Here is a 14,200-nt window from a genome sequence, read left to right as displayed (position 1 = left end):
CCCCTAGATTGTAGGATTTTAAAGCTCTTCTGTCCTTCCTTTTACAGATGAGAAAACTCAGATTTAGAGCCATTGTAACTTTTCCCAAGGTCAGATAGTTTAATTGCAAAGACAGGATTAAATCAACAAAGGTCTCCTGACTCCTAGTTCAGGGTCCAGACACCACCCCAGGCCTTAGAGAGGGGATTTAAACAGGGCATGTGGACACAAGTGATGCAAGAGCTGAGAAAGCAAACTCCAGATGGTGAGGTGACCTGAGACCAGCAGCAGCAAGAGCAGCTGTATTACCCTCAGGCTGGAGGGATGATGGCAGCACCTGTTCTCTCTGTAGCCCAGAAGCTGGCACTTTGTGGACTAAGTCAGGACCAAGGAGGTGGTGGTGGTACCTGGTGGGAGCTGAACCTCTGGGAGCTGGAGATGCCCCTAGAGTAGGGTAGGAGAGGGGCAAACACCCAACCATGTGTCTCCCCTTATCCCTCACACTCCCTGGTCTTCCATCAGTATTTCTTGCCTGTCAGACCAGAAGTATAGTTTGCTTCAGAGCAAAGAGGGAGTGGACCTGAGACCCAGCCAGATGGTGACTAGCACTGTGGTGTTCGTGTTGATTGGGGCTTGTGTTTGGAGCGGAACTGTTTGTACATGCTCTCATGAAGGAGAATCCTGTGGGACCTGCTCAAAAAGTTCTGTATGGGAGAGAGTCTAACATGACTGTGCTACTATAGCAAAATACTACACTCTGGCTCATATATAAAGAACTAAATTTGTTTCTCACATTTCTGGAGGCTGGACAGCCCTACATCCAAGGTGTCAGCCTGTTTGAGTGACTGGTGAGGGCTGTCTCCTTCAAAGTAGGGGTGGGGAGGGAAACACTATTTGCGCATGGTGGAATGCAGAAGGGAAAGGCAATAGAAGGCTACAGGAAGCCTCTTACAGAGACCTGAATTCCACTTCTGAGCAGGCCTTGTGATCTGATCTCACAAAAGCTCTCCCTCTTAAGGCTACATGTTGGCCAATAAGTTTCAACACCTGTTTAGTATTTTAGAGGGTGACATTCACATTATAGTAGAAATAGAGATACTCCTTTTTTGAAGAATGGGCATACTCAAGCAGATAATTTCTCACATCCAGTTGGATAAGTGGTGTGATTGAAAAGCTTATAGACTGCTTTAATATAGGTCTACACATTTTCACCAATATCTTCTTACTTCAGATCCATATCTCTTTTCCATTCAACATATTTATATTTTTATAGCTTTTATATTTAAAGCGTATATTTAAAGCGTAATGAACTATAAAACATACATAGTTTTAAATGAACTTTTCAAAAGAATCATTTATCTGGATTAAATCTTAACCATTTGTTCCTGTGAGGATTAATTGCTTTATAGATTACTAAAAGCCAGATGATCCCATGTATGTATGAGTTGGCAGACCTTTTTTGCTCTATCATTAAAGGCATTTTTAAAGAAAAATGGAATTACAGTGTGCTGCATTTTATTTGTTCTGCCTGATGGGCCAAGCGCTTTGCACCAGCAGGGCTGAGGCTCGAAGTCCTGCTGTTCTAACGGTAGCTTCCCCGGAGAGCACAGCGTTCTTTAGACTTGGATAATGAGGCTGATGTCATAAAAGGGAGCTTTATTAAAATAAATACAGTACCATATTTCCTTTCTAACACCATTCTGATTAATTCCATTCTAAATGCATACCTGAAACTTTAAATCAGAAGTAGCAAAAGGATGTCAGCTGGTGATCACAAAGGCACGGGTGCTCTCAGCAGCATGCTGTGCTCTGACACGTGCTTCAGTCTTCCTTGTCATGGAAGGACTGGGCCTGAAGATCTGTGTCTGCCTTAACCAACCCCACTGACTGCTGGGAGAGTAATTAAATACTAATACTCTTGTTTTGATGATGTTGCTGCTTAAACACTAAGGGATTAAATGTTGCCCTACAGCTACTGGTGGAGGACCTGCAGAAGCAGGGTTGGAACTGTCTCCTAATAGCAAGGTTTGTGTTTAATTCTCCAGCCACAGGTCTCAGTGTTGTATTCTGACTTTATTTTTCTTCAGAATTAATGTACTGTTGATGATAACATTCACAAACAAAAAGAACATGAGGTCTGGAGTTTATGACTTCCATAAATCTGCTGCTTTCCAGCATTCACAACGAATGGCTTGCCAGGGATGCAGTGTATAGACCATCTATTTTCCCTTAGTTAATTGGGTTGTTTTTAGTGTTTTGGATATGTTATATTTTACAACAGCACATCAATTATTAATAGCAAATATGATATATAATCTCAAATTTTAACCGTTTTGTACCATTAGCTAATTTTAACAATATATGTGACTAAAGCTAATTATTATGGCACTTTTTCCTTTTGTGGCATGTTCTAATGATTATTTTACTTCTGTTTTCTACTCAAAGAGAAATTGTGGTCTAGAAAATGCAGTAATTTCTTCTTGAAATATACAGGGGTGTTAGATAATGTCACAAAACCAGAGCCTCCAGACTTGTCTGTATGCAGTATAGAAATGGAATGGAAGTATTCGGTTTTAAGCTGGTTCTTCATGTCTTATAAAATTCTCTGTGTGCACTTGTGTAATTGTTTTCTTTTTTAATATTTTTTTGAGACAGTGTCTTGATAGGTAGTTCAGGCTGGCTTTGAACTCAAGTGTGTAGCCCTGGCTGGGCTTGAACTCAGTGATCCTTCTGCCTCAATCTCCCAGTACTGGGATTACAGGCTTGTACCAACATATCCGGCTTGTGTAATTGTTTTAAATGCTGGAGTTATACCAATGGAACTGTACAGGGTAAAGCAGTAAGAAAGAGACTATGGGAGATGTTCATAGGGTAAATCTTAGCTTTTAGAGGACATATGGCAGTTAAAAAGCTATTTTCTGATGGTTTATTCTGCTCAAGGTACTAAATTATTTAAAAATGAAGGAATCTTTGAAAAATTTAATTTTCTGTTTCCCATTTACCTTTATCACTTCTAGGAGGCTTTTAAATTCATTGTGTTCAATGAATTGTCTATAGGTAAAAGGACTGTTGATAGATACTCTCACTTTGGAGCTCTTATATAATGGAAATGTGGAGATATTTGGCTTGCCTTATGGAGACATTTAAATACAACAAGTAGTTTTTTATGCTTTGGATTGAAAGCAAAGAAAGCCACTTTACTGATTCTGAATTCCTTTTGTAAAGCTTCAATTTACTAAAATTAGGTTCATTTAGCTCAAATACATTCCGTTGTTTTCTGTTTGCTCCCAGAGAGAAGAGCAGGCAGTGGGCCATCCCCATTAGTTCTTTTTTTTTTTTTCTTTCTGCTTAATCTCCTTTTATAATACTCTGCAGAAAAATGTACATTAGGATTGTCATGGTATAGAACAAACACACTGTAACCAGTTATTGTAACTGATACAGCCGCTCAAGCCAATTGCTTCTCTTAGCCTGTAGTTGCACAGTGCTTTTTTTAATATATTAGATTATATTTTAAAAATAGGATAAAGAATTATGTACTTCTCATGTTTGCACATAAGTCCAAAAATCTCACCATATACAATGCACAGTGCTTTTTAAAGTTATTGAGGATGTTTACATTCTGCAGTTAGACAGGTAACTTCTGTGTTTCTTTCAAGGTGTGAAGTAGAACAGTTCATCTTGGGGAAGGTTTATACCATCAATTAATATGGGAGTTTTACTTGGCTTCAAGCAGAATTTTTTTGCCCTACTACTTGAAATGCATATACTTCCATTAAACTTTTGGTTTTCAAAGAAACTATGTTACTATACTGATAATTTCATTTGTTTATTTAATGTACTGATTTCCTCATCTTTAAGTTAATCTAGAACATTTCAATGAAAAGTAGTTTTTCTTTTAATATTTAAGATATTTTACTTAATATGGATTTTCATGTTTACTTGAAAAAATAAATTTAAAAAAGAAGGCTCTCTCCACACCCTCCTGTACTCACAAATGAGAAACAGTCTCCAGGAAAATCATCTTGTTGAAATGATAGTATACAATTGAAACTATGTCCGTTTATAGTTGATGCAGACATCTTCGAGCTTTATTTTCTAGTATATAGAAAAACATATACTTCAATCTAAAACCTTTGTTCCTTAACATCTCTAAGATGCTTATGGCATGGATTTTTTTTTTCTCCTCCACTGTTTTAGGGTGCTACTCTTACGAAGTACTTAACAGATGTGATAAAAGTGTAAGACCAGATATGTGTTTATATAGAGATCTTACTAGTGTGCTTAAGGGAGACTTATGCAAATGGGACCATTGAATCTCAGGAGAAGACTCTGCCAAGGAGTTTCATGTATTTGGAATGACAGCACATATTGATGACTATAAGATAAAGAGGCTTATGATTAGGTAGCAAAGTGTATGTTATAACAGTAAGTGCTAGAAGCAGAGTGGTTGGGAAATGGTCCTGTGAAGGGAAGGAACAGAGCTAATCCTTAATGCATATGGTAGATGACATGAGGAAGCATACATGCAGGTGGGGATGTTGGAGCAGGTGATTTGTAGGAGACTGATCTGATTGAAATGTATTCATGTGGAAGGGTAGAGGTAATAAGATAGGATAAATCCAATAGGACTGCGTAACTAAGAGGCCTCAGATGTCACTGCACTGACCTTAAGTTTGAGTTGAAGTTACTGGGGAGCCAGTATAGGTTTTCTAACCTTGGTGTTATCAAATGAAGACATTATTTATCAGTACCATTCCTTTTGAAAGATTAAATGCTTTGCAAAAGGAAGAGAAGAAATATATATAAGAAGAAATATAACTATAAGAAGAAGTATAGCTATTGCATGAGGTTTTGGGCCTTAAAGGCATATCTGACCCAAAGAGGTCCAGTTTAGGGTGGGTTATGGAAAAAAGCAAGAGCCACAGTAAGAATCAAAAGGATTATTGGAGGTTGTCAATGCAAGGAGTGCAACAAACAATGTGTTGGTGTCACTGGCACATTAGAGAATTTATTTGGTTTCATATTTAACAGTTAAATATGGAAATTTACTCTGCGTTCTTGAGCAAATCAACTATCTATATTGGGTTTTTCACTAAGGATCATGTATTGGTTCTGTCTACATTTAAGATTATGGTAAATGAATTAAATAGTAGGAATATAGCAGTCAAAAGCAAAAAAACCAAACTTAAAGTTTTTTATAAATGCAAGATGTTGATACTTTTACAGAAATTGTTTGTAGCTAATAGAGAAATATATCTGATGTTGATTTGCATGCAGAGACTAGGCGAAGCCCTCCAGATCATCTGTTCCTTACTCCAAATTCACCTTGAAAACAAATCTCATCATTTCCTATTCAAAGCTATTTTTTTTTTTTTTTTTTTTGTATCATGAAACTCTTCCCTAAGCATAGCTTTAAGATTCTTTGTATTCTAGCCCCAGGTACAGTTAAAAATCATATTATGAAAAAAGATCACAAGGGCTGGGGAGATGGCTCAGCAGAATAAGTGCTTGCCTGGCATGCGCAAGGGCTTGAGTTCATTCCCTAGTTCTGCCAAAAAAAAAAAAAAAGAAAGAAAAAAAAGAGAAAGGGACAGTCTCTGTACTCTTAAGGAGCTTACTGTCTAGTGAGAGGTTCAGGTTAACAGGTGTATGATAACACAGATTGATAGGGTGCTGTGAAAAGAGAAGCATCTAATGCAGATAATTTCCCTGGAGATAAAGAGGTGGCAGAATGTAAGGGAGAACTCCTAGAGGAGGTACCCTCTGATCTGGGTTTTGCAGTACAGACGGCAGGAGAAGAAGTAGAGGGTAAGGGTTTTAAAGGGTGCTTAAGAGAGTATGTTTTCTTCTTTTTGGATCCTGTCATACAATTACTGTTTCATGTAGAACTTCAACCATGTTTAATTATCTTTGGCCATTCTCAGACTTGGAAAAAAGTTGATCTTGAACCATAGGAGAAAGGGGAAAACTACAACCAGGACTTCTCCAAGCAAGGGTACCTAGGCCACCCAGGTAGCTTATTGATCAGTCTGGGTTATTTGAAGAGTGAAAGGAATGGTGTTAATAATTATGCCTGGACCACGGGTATAAGATGGGATGTCTTGCTGCAGTCGGCTCCTTAGGTTTGGTGTAGGCAGAGCTAGCTGCCTCCTTTGCGGTTTCATCCTGAAAAGGCTTTTTTTTCTAAGTTAGCCTGCGAGTCACCACTTCATGTACTTGATATGAAACTGTTCTTGGGGACGGACCCCAAACCTGACTGCAAAACAATCTCCTTTGTAAGGAGGATCACAAAACTGGACTGATTGTGTTAAGTCCTCCTACCCACCCAACAAGATGGACAGCAGTACTGGGGATGGTGGTGGCATGGGAGCTCCAGTAGGCAGCAAACCCAACATTATCTCTGATTTAGCATTTAAGACTGGCCCTGGTAGGCTGATGGGGGTGTGAATGGGAACCTGCACCTAGAGATTTACAGTTCTGATTTTTGTTCGGCCACTGATTAATTGCTGAGCTTCATTTCCTTATTTCATTTCCCACAAGTGAAATGGGAAGGACAATGGGCCTCTGTTTGGCAAGGAACTCACCTGGGTGAAGTCAGACCACTCTAATGAATATGCCATAGGCTGGATGCTTAGACAACACATGCATTTATTTCTCACTGTTCTGGAGTCTGGGAAGCTCAAGATCGAGGTCCCTGTAAATCTAGTGAAGACCTGTTTGTTGGTTTCCTAATGGCCATGTCCTCTGTGTCCTTGCAGGGTAGAAAATGGAGAGATGGGAAGCAAACTTCCTTGTCTTTTCTAATAAAGACACTGAGCCCATCCCAAAGCCAAGTCTTCAAGACCTTATTACCTCCTAGTAACCATGACATTTGGGTTTGGGTTGTTATGTGAATTCTGAGGGCACACAGAAATGTGGTTCTTAACAGTGATTGTGAAGGATATGAGAGAGGAAATACTGGGAAGAATGCCATGCAACTGGACTCTTTCTTTTATGGATGTTTTTATTTATTGTTGTTGTTGTGGATATTGATGCTTTGGTTGGTAATGATCCCCGTTAAGAGCCCTCGCTCAGCTCTGACCTGCACATATGACTGAGTGAGATTCAGACTGTCATGGAGAAAGGGAAAGACAAAATTGGGGCTGTGAACTTGTGTGAAGTACCTCTTTGTCTTGTGGCTCTTGTGGCATCAAAAGAGAAAGATACAGTGTTGCTCATAGCCCAAACAGTAGGCACTGTCTCCAGGAAAATATAGTTGTAATTACCAGAACTTCCTTTTTTTTTTTTTTTGAAACAGGATCCTACTATGTAGCTTCTTTTAAAAGGACTGGGATTCACTCCTTCAAGTGGGCTGTTCCAGCTTATGGTCACTTGTTTCTGTGTGCACTTGTTCAAAGTGTCTGACCTTCATTTCTTAGAAAGTATAGAACTGTCATTCTTTCCTCTAAAAAACCTGAGATTTGAATGAAACAAAAAATTGAACGGTATTTCCAAGTTTTGTAAATATGATATGAATAGGGTTTTACTTTAAAGACAATGAGACTTTTTTACATGGTAGTTTTCATGAGCATTTTGTAATAAATTTAATATCTCCAGTTGAGGTTCAATAACTTAAAAGGGAGAAATTGTTATCTCAATAATAAGCACAGGTTGATTGCCTACTTTGTCTTTTGTATTAAAATGAATGTTGCAATTACTGTGTGTTAATATACAGTAGGCTACATTCCTTTTTTATCTGGAACTAAAAAAAGTGTTACTTCTAAGCAGGCATATACAATTTGTCTTGACAAATAAAATAATTCTAAGTGTGCACATATATGTTTATTATGAAGCCATCATTCAGAATGCATCAAATGGAAGGAGAAAGATGATGATCGTCTGTTATTGTGAGACTGACAGAATGTTTATTAATGGCCCTGGATTTGAAATGAGCATCTTACTAAATGGAAGTCTTTGGCCAACCTCTGACCCTTTTGTCTTAAAGGTTTGAGACGAGATAATACGAAAGAATACCAGCTTTTTTCCAGATGGCTGCATGCCTGATGTTCCTTTATGTTTAGCTGTCATTCAAATATGAATGCCCAGTGATTATAAGTGTCTCTTTCTCTTCTCTGGACTGAAATGAAACCTTTTATGCATTGTGTGGTAAAACAGATTAACTGTTTGGCTCATCAGTAGGGAAATTAGAACAATAGCTGCCAGCTCAGTAGTGTAGTAAAAGAATGTCCTCTGGGGCTTAGGGGCCAAGGTTCATAAGCAAATGTTATATCCAAGTGTCAGGCTTCGGAAGGACACATGAGTTACAAAAATATTTTCCCTGAATATTAATTTTATAACTTCATCTGAATGAGGGTAGTAATGTCTTTTAGAAGCACTCAGGATTTGGACAAAAATTTCCCAACCTTACTCATACTTTTTAGCTGACAGTTGTGTTTATAATAGCATATATATTATATATAGTAAAAATTTACTGTATAATGTTTTCTTACCTTTCATTGTGTTGCACTTTTCTTTTAAATCTGTATATTTCATAATGGACTCATAATTGATAATTTGAATGGTATTCTAAAAATACTAATAAATTGTGTAATTTGGAAAGCAAATGAAAGTGGGCACTTACCAATTTGGTATTACTGACATACAGACTGGCCTGGAGGGCAAGGGGCAAACTGATGACCCCACAGTGACCTAGGTAGTACAGGCAGTGTGGGAGGTAGCTGAAGAGGATCAACCACATGCATTTTAGGGACCCAAGTTTTCTTTTTCTTTTTTTATTAATTTTATTGAGAAACAGATAGCAGTGAGGCAATTTCAAAACAGGTTAGTAGGACAGTGACAATAATTAATACATTGCATATTGTTGTCTTTGTAGTATTCATAGTACAAGATGATGTACTGTCCAAACACTATTAATACAAATCTTTCTTATTGAAATAAGAGAAAGTATCTGTATATCTATCCTATTTTGTATATGCAGATACAAAATGGTCCTTCGTTTATATTGCCTTTTTTGTTTAGTTTTGCCAGAGATAGATAGTCCATTGCCATTTAAATATTATAGGTGTGTGAATTCAGCAAAATAATCCAATATAGTCCAGTATTCTATCCAGTGCTGTGCTGACTGTTTTCAGCAAGGAGCTGTGTGGTGACTCTTCTATTCCCTAGAAATTCATGAAATAAATGAAGTAGACATTCTCAGGACCTGGTGAAAGGAAAGGATCATACCTCATCTAGCAATGTAACTCTTACCTAGTATGGTTATACTTTTTACTGTTATTTCAAGAAAAGAAGAGATGATGCTGAACCTTGTCACCATAAAAAATAATGCTTGAGGATATAGATATACTTCCTCTGATTTGAACATTATGCAGTATACACGTGTTGAAACATATGCTACAATTTTTATGTGACCAATAAATTTTTTTAAAATGATTATTTTCGGAAAAGGTGCATTTTGTTGTTTGTGAAAACACACACACACACACACACACACACACACACACACACACTTTAGAGCCTGCTCATGCAAAGGCAGTAAGGAGCAGGATGCCGTGGTTTGATCCCCAGCTCCACCTGTCTTACCAGACCTGCTCTCTTCAGGAAGCCTCAGCCACCAAAAAAGAAAAAAAAAAGAAAAAGCACACAGAAAAGCCTAATGAACTTGAATAAAACAGATATTCTTCCTTTTAAAGTTTTGTTTCATACTTTTGATAGTTAAATTTTTTTTATATAACTCTTGCATGATTTTATGACCACTTTATTTTGTATAATAGCTTTATAGAGATATAATTCACACACCATATAATTCCATTTTAAAACAGGAATTCAGTGACTCACAGTATATTCACAATTGTGTGCCCATAAAGGATCACTGCTCCTGTCTTCTGTCATACTCTGATTTCCCCAGCCTCAGAAAACTACTAGTTTATTTTGTGTACCTATGTATTTACCTGCTTTAGATATTTCATATGAATATAATCATGCAATCAACATGTGGCTCTTTGTGATTGGCTTTTTTCAGTTGGCTTAATATTTTCAAAGTTCATTCATGTCACACTGTATATCAGTACTTCTTTGCTTTTATAGCTGAATAATATTCCATTATATGGGCATAGCATATTTTGTTTATCCATCTATTAAGGAACAAAATTTATGATTTAGGTAACTGGATTTTTTTAAAATTTATTTATTTATTTTTTTTTGTGTGTGGCCAGCTCAGCCCACCTGGGGATGGGGCTGGCTGGCATGTGGTGCTGGGGGATTGAACCACGGTCCCTGTGCTGTGCTAAGCTTGTTCCAAGTAGGTGTTTTAGACCACTGAGCTATCTCACCAGCCCCGGTAATTGGATTTTAGAAAACTCTTTCCATTACATATTTATCTTCTACATGAGGTATCTTCTAGATTTTATTAGTACACTTTTGTAGTGCATAATGATTGTATTTATCATACTGAATTGGTACATGCATATAATATGTTTTAATTTTTTCTATCCTCACTCATTCCCCTCTCTCCATGCTCCTTCCATACTTCAAAGTTTTTGTAAGTTTATGTGAGAACTACTGATGAAAGAGAGCTATGGAACCATGGGCTGAGGGGGAAGGCCTTGCCCCAAGTCAAGTAAGACATCATGGACTACTGGGATTCATATGCTGTCATTATAGGTTTAGGCTTTCAGTGTGGGGGTAATGCTTATGGCTAGTAGTAGAGGGTGTTTGGGAGGGTGTAAAGGGTGTGGAGCAATAGTAGATTAGATATAGTGTCTTATATATTCTCCATAATGCCATAATGTGACCTACATATAGTTGGCACTCAATAATTACTTTTTGTCTGAGCTCATTACATAGAATTATGCACCAATTTATTATTTTCAAAAGGGCTGATTTTTTAATAGTTTGTGGATTTCCAGTTTTCTAAAGATAATACCTTTCTACTGAAATAAGACTGTGACCTTTTTTTTTTTTTTTTTGCGGAACCAAGGATTGAACTCAGACCCTTGAGCTTGCCAGGGAAGTACTTATTCTACTGAGTCATCTCCCCAGCCCCAAGACTGTTATCTTGATAACAATCATGGTCCAAGAGCATTCAATAGTTTATAAAAGTTTTTATTTCACGTATTATAATTTTTCTAGGCAGCTTTAACAGAGTGGGAAGTTTTTGCACTGACCTGAAAATTTAGGAGTCAGAAAGCATATAGGCAAGATTTTCATTCTAATACCCAGCAGGGCCCAACTTGACCTTAGATTTTATAGATGTAGAACTTCTGCTTTTTCTGAAATACCCTGCTGCTTACCCCCACCTCCCTGTGTTTGCATTACCTCCTTTCTCACTTCTCTTCAGCAGTGAGTGAAGAAACCATTTTATGGAAACCTTTCGCTTAAGCAGTTCCACAATGGTATGTTGACTCTTCTCTCAGATCTTAAACTTGCAGTTGATCAATATTATTAAGGATTGTGCCAGTCCAAAGTGCTACATAGTGATCTCATCAACACTTATTCACTGAAGCAAAATACAGAGCTGGATAAATGAAAATGAATCTGAGATGAGGGAATTTCATTCAAGCAGAAAATAGGTAAATAGAGTTCATGAGATTGTCTTCACTGATGGTTGGGGATTGATACTAGTGCTAGAGATTCAGGACTGGATTCAGATATGCATATCTTTCTCAGTAAATCATTCTGTCTTTTAGTCATTAGAAGCCATCTTGTATATTTTCAGCCCATAAAACATCTATGTATTGTAGCATCTGTTTTGTATAATGAGCAAAAAGAGTGCAGAAACCTTCCATACAGAATCTACCAACATGTATTCTCTGGGCAATAACAAATAATTAACCTGATATCATCCTGAGTGGGTTGTAAAAGAAATCTAAGGAAGGTGAGTAGTGATCTTGTATTTAGAACTTGTTGTGTGCAGGAATGCCAGATGGCTTTGCGCAAATGCATTCCTTGCAAACACTGTATCTATTGAGGCTAGTGCTCTTACTCCATTTTACAGTTGAAGCAAGGTGTAAGTTATTTTGCTTTAGATCAAGCATGCAAGAAATGGTGGAACCAGAGGAACTCCAGTATCTGTACTTGGGATCCCATTGCACTTGACTGTGATTACTGCTCTTTCTTTGTTTCCACCACGTCTTGGGAATATGCTTTCAAAATAGCAGTAAAATATTGTTCTGATGATTGATTTTTTTCCTGAGCTATAAAAATGAAAATACATTATAAAAAATAAAAAGTACTTTGAGTCCTATAATAAAAATAAACAGAATTAAGGAAGCATGAAGGCCATAGTATGGTAATGTTTGTGAAGTAGATGGATCAGATATTTTCTCTCTCTCTGCTATTACTAAATTTTAAGTGCAAAAACCTGATTGTTGCCACCAGTGATCTGGCTAGAGAAGTGTATATCTTTCAGGGTAAGGAATGAGTTTACCTTGTGAGAAGGGCTTATTCTAAGAATTTCCACTAGGGTGTTTTTTTGTATTTAGTACAGAGTCTACAGGATCTCACTGCCTAGATTGAACTTGCAGTGATCCTCCTATTTTCAGCCTCCTAAGTGCTGGGAGTATAGGCACGAGCCACTCTGCCCAGTCTTTACTCTAGTTAATTTGCAAGTTTGTCTTTTATTTATTTATTTATTTTGGGGAACCAGGGATTGAACTCAGGCCCTTGTGCTTGTCAGGCAAGCGCTTATTCTACTGAGCTATTTCCCCGGCCCAGAGGATTTTTTTTTGCAGAACCGGGGATTGAACTCAGGCCACTGCGCTTGCCAGGCAAGTGCTTATTCCACTGAGCCAGCTCCCTGGCCCCCCAGAAGGATTTTTGTGGCTGGCTCAGGCTGCCTTGAGGGTGGATCTGGTAAGGCATAGGAGCTGGGGATCCAACCATGGTATTCTGCCCTGTGCCTGACTGCATTTGCATAAGTAGGTGCTTAAACAACTGAGCTAACTGGCAGGTCCCCAGTCTTTCACTTTATATGATACTCAGATGCTAATCAGTTCAGAAAATTCAGTGTGATTGTTGATGTATCTGAGTTAGACCATGGAGGATTTTTTTCTGAAAGAAAATTCACTCACAGTGCTTACCTAAGATACCAAAAAGTCTATTTCCCTAGTCACCTAAGGGCAGCCAAGTCTGGTCTGTTCCCCTCTTCCATCGCCTGCCCCTCTCTCACTGCCAATGGCTGTGGAATAATTTCTCTAAGTAGTTGACAGTAGAGCTCCTGAGGAGGCCAAATGCTGCCAAGCAGAGAGATTAGGGTAGAAAGAGTTGAGCACTTGGACAAGGATAGGCACTGCAGAAAGAAGTATGCAAGATACCACTCATGGCTTGACTCTTATCCACCCTGCTCTTCACTGTGCCCCGCCATCCTTTAGCTCTGGTGACTTTACTCCTTGTGTTTGTAGAATGTTGGTCTAGAGTGAAGAAAGCTTAGAGGGAGAAGTTGGGTGGGAAAAAAGAACCAAGATTTCAGAGGAGTATTATGCATTATTGGCTGCTTACTAAGAGGTAGGAATTTTCTATATTTTAGCCAATTAAAAAAGAGTCTTTGTGTAAGGTCATTTTCACCATTTCCTTCTGAGAAAACAAAGGCTGAATGAGTTATATGTGTATAAAGCTACAAGGATAAAATGGCATATTTCAAACATTTCATTTGTTCTTGTTTTGTCTTAACATTTGGTAGCTAGTAGAACCCTGGTCTAAGTGGAGACTTAGAATTTTATTTTTAATGGAAATGAGAGTGTGCTGTGCCCTTGGGCTCAATTTGAGTTCTTCAGTGAAACAAAGAAGTGGGCTTTTATTCATTCAGCAAACTTCTTTTCTATTCTTTTTTTTTTTTTCTTTTTGAGCAACTGATTAGTTGCAGGTGCTGTTTGAGCCATGCGAGCAAGGCCTGTGCCGCCCTGTCTTGCAGCTTCCCCATCAGTGACTGCGTGTGAGGACAATAGCCTGGAGACAATGCAGCACTGTGATGAGCCTCGGGCTGGTTTTATAGGGATCTAATAAGTAATTACATTTAGAATTATGAAATCATGAGGTAAACAAATATAATATTCCATGTTATTATTCTCTAATAACTATGATTGCCTCCTTTTTTCTTTCAAAAACTTTTTTTTGTGAAAAATTTCAAACTTCTAGAAACATACTTAGAATACATCATGAGCTTCCTCCCAGGACCTTAAATCATCAGCCACAAGTCAAGCTGCCATGATCTTCCTGAATC

The sequence above is a fragment of the Octodon degus genome, unplaced genomic scaffold (genome assembly GCF_000260255.1).
Source record: "Octodon degus isolate 3935 unplaced genomic scaffold, OctDeg1.0 scaffold00016, whole genome shotgun sequence".
Lineage (NCBI taxonomy): Eukaryota > Metazoa > Chordata > Mammalia > Rodentia > Octodontidae > Octodon > Octodon degus.
The sequence above is the reverse complement of the archived record's forward strand: the minus strand, read 5'-3'. Positions refer to the sequence as shown.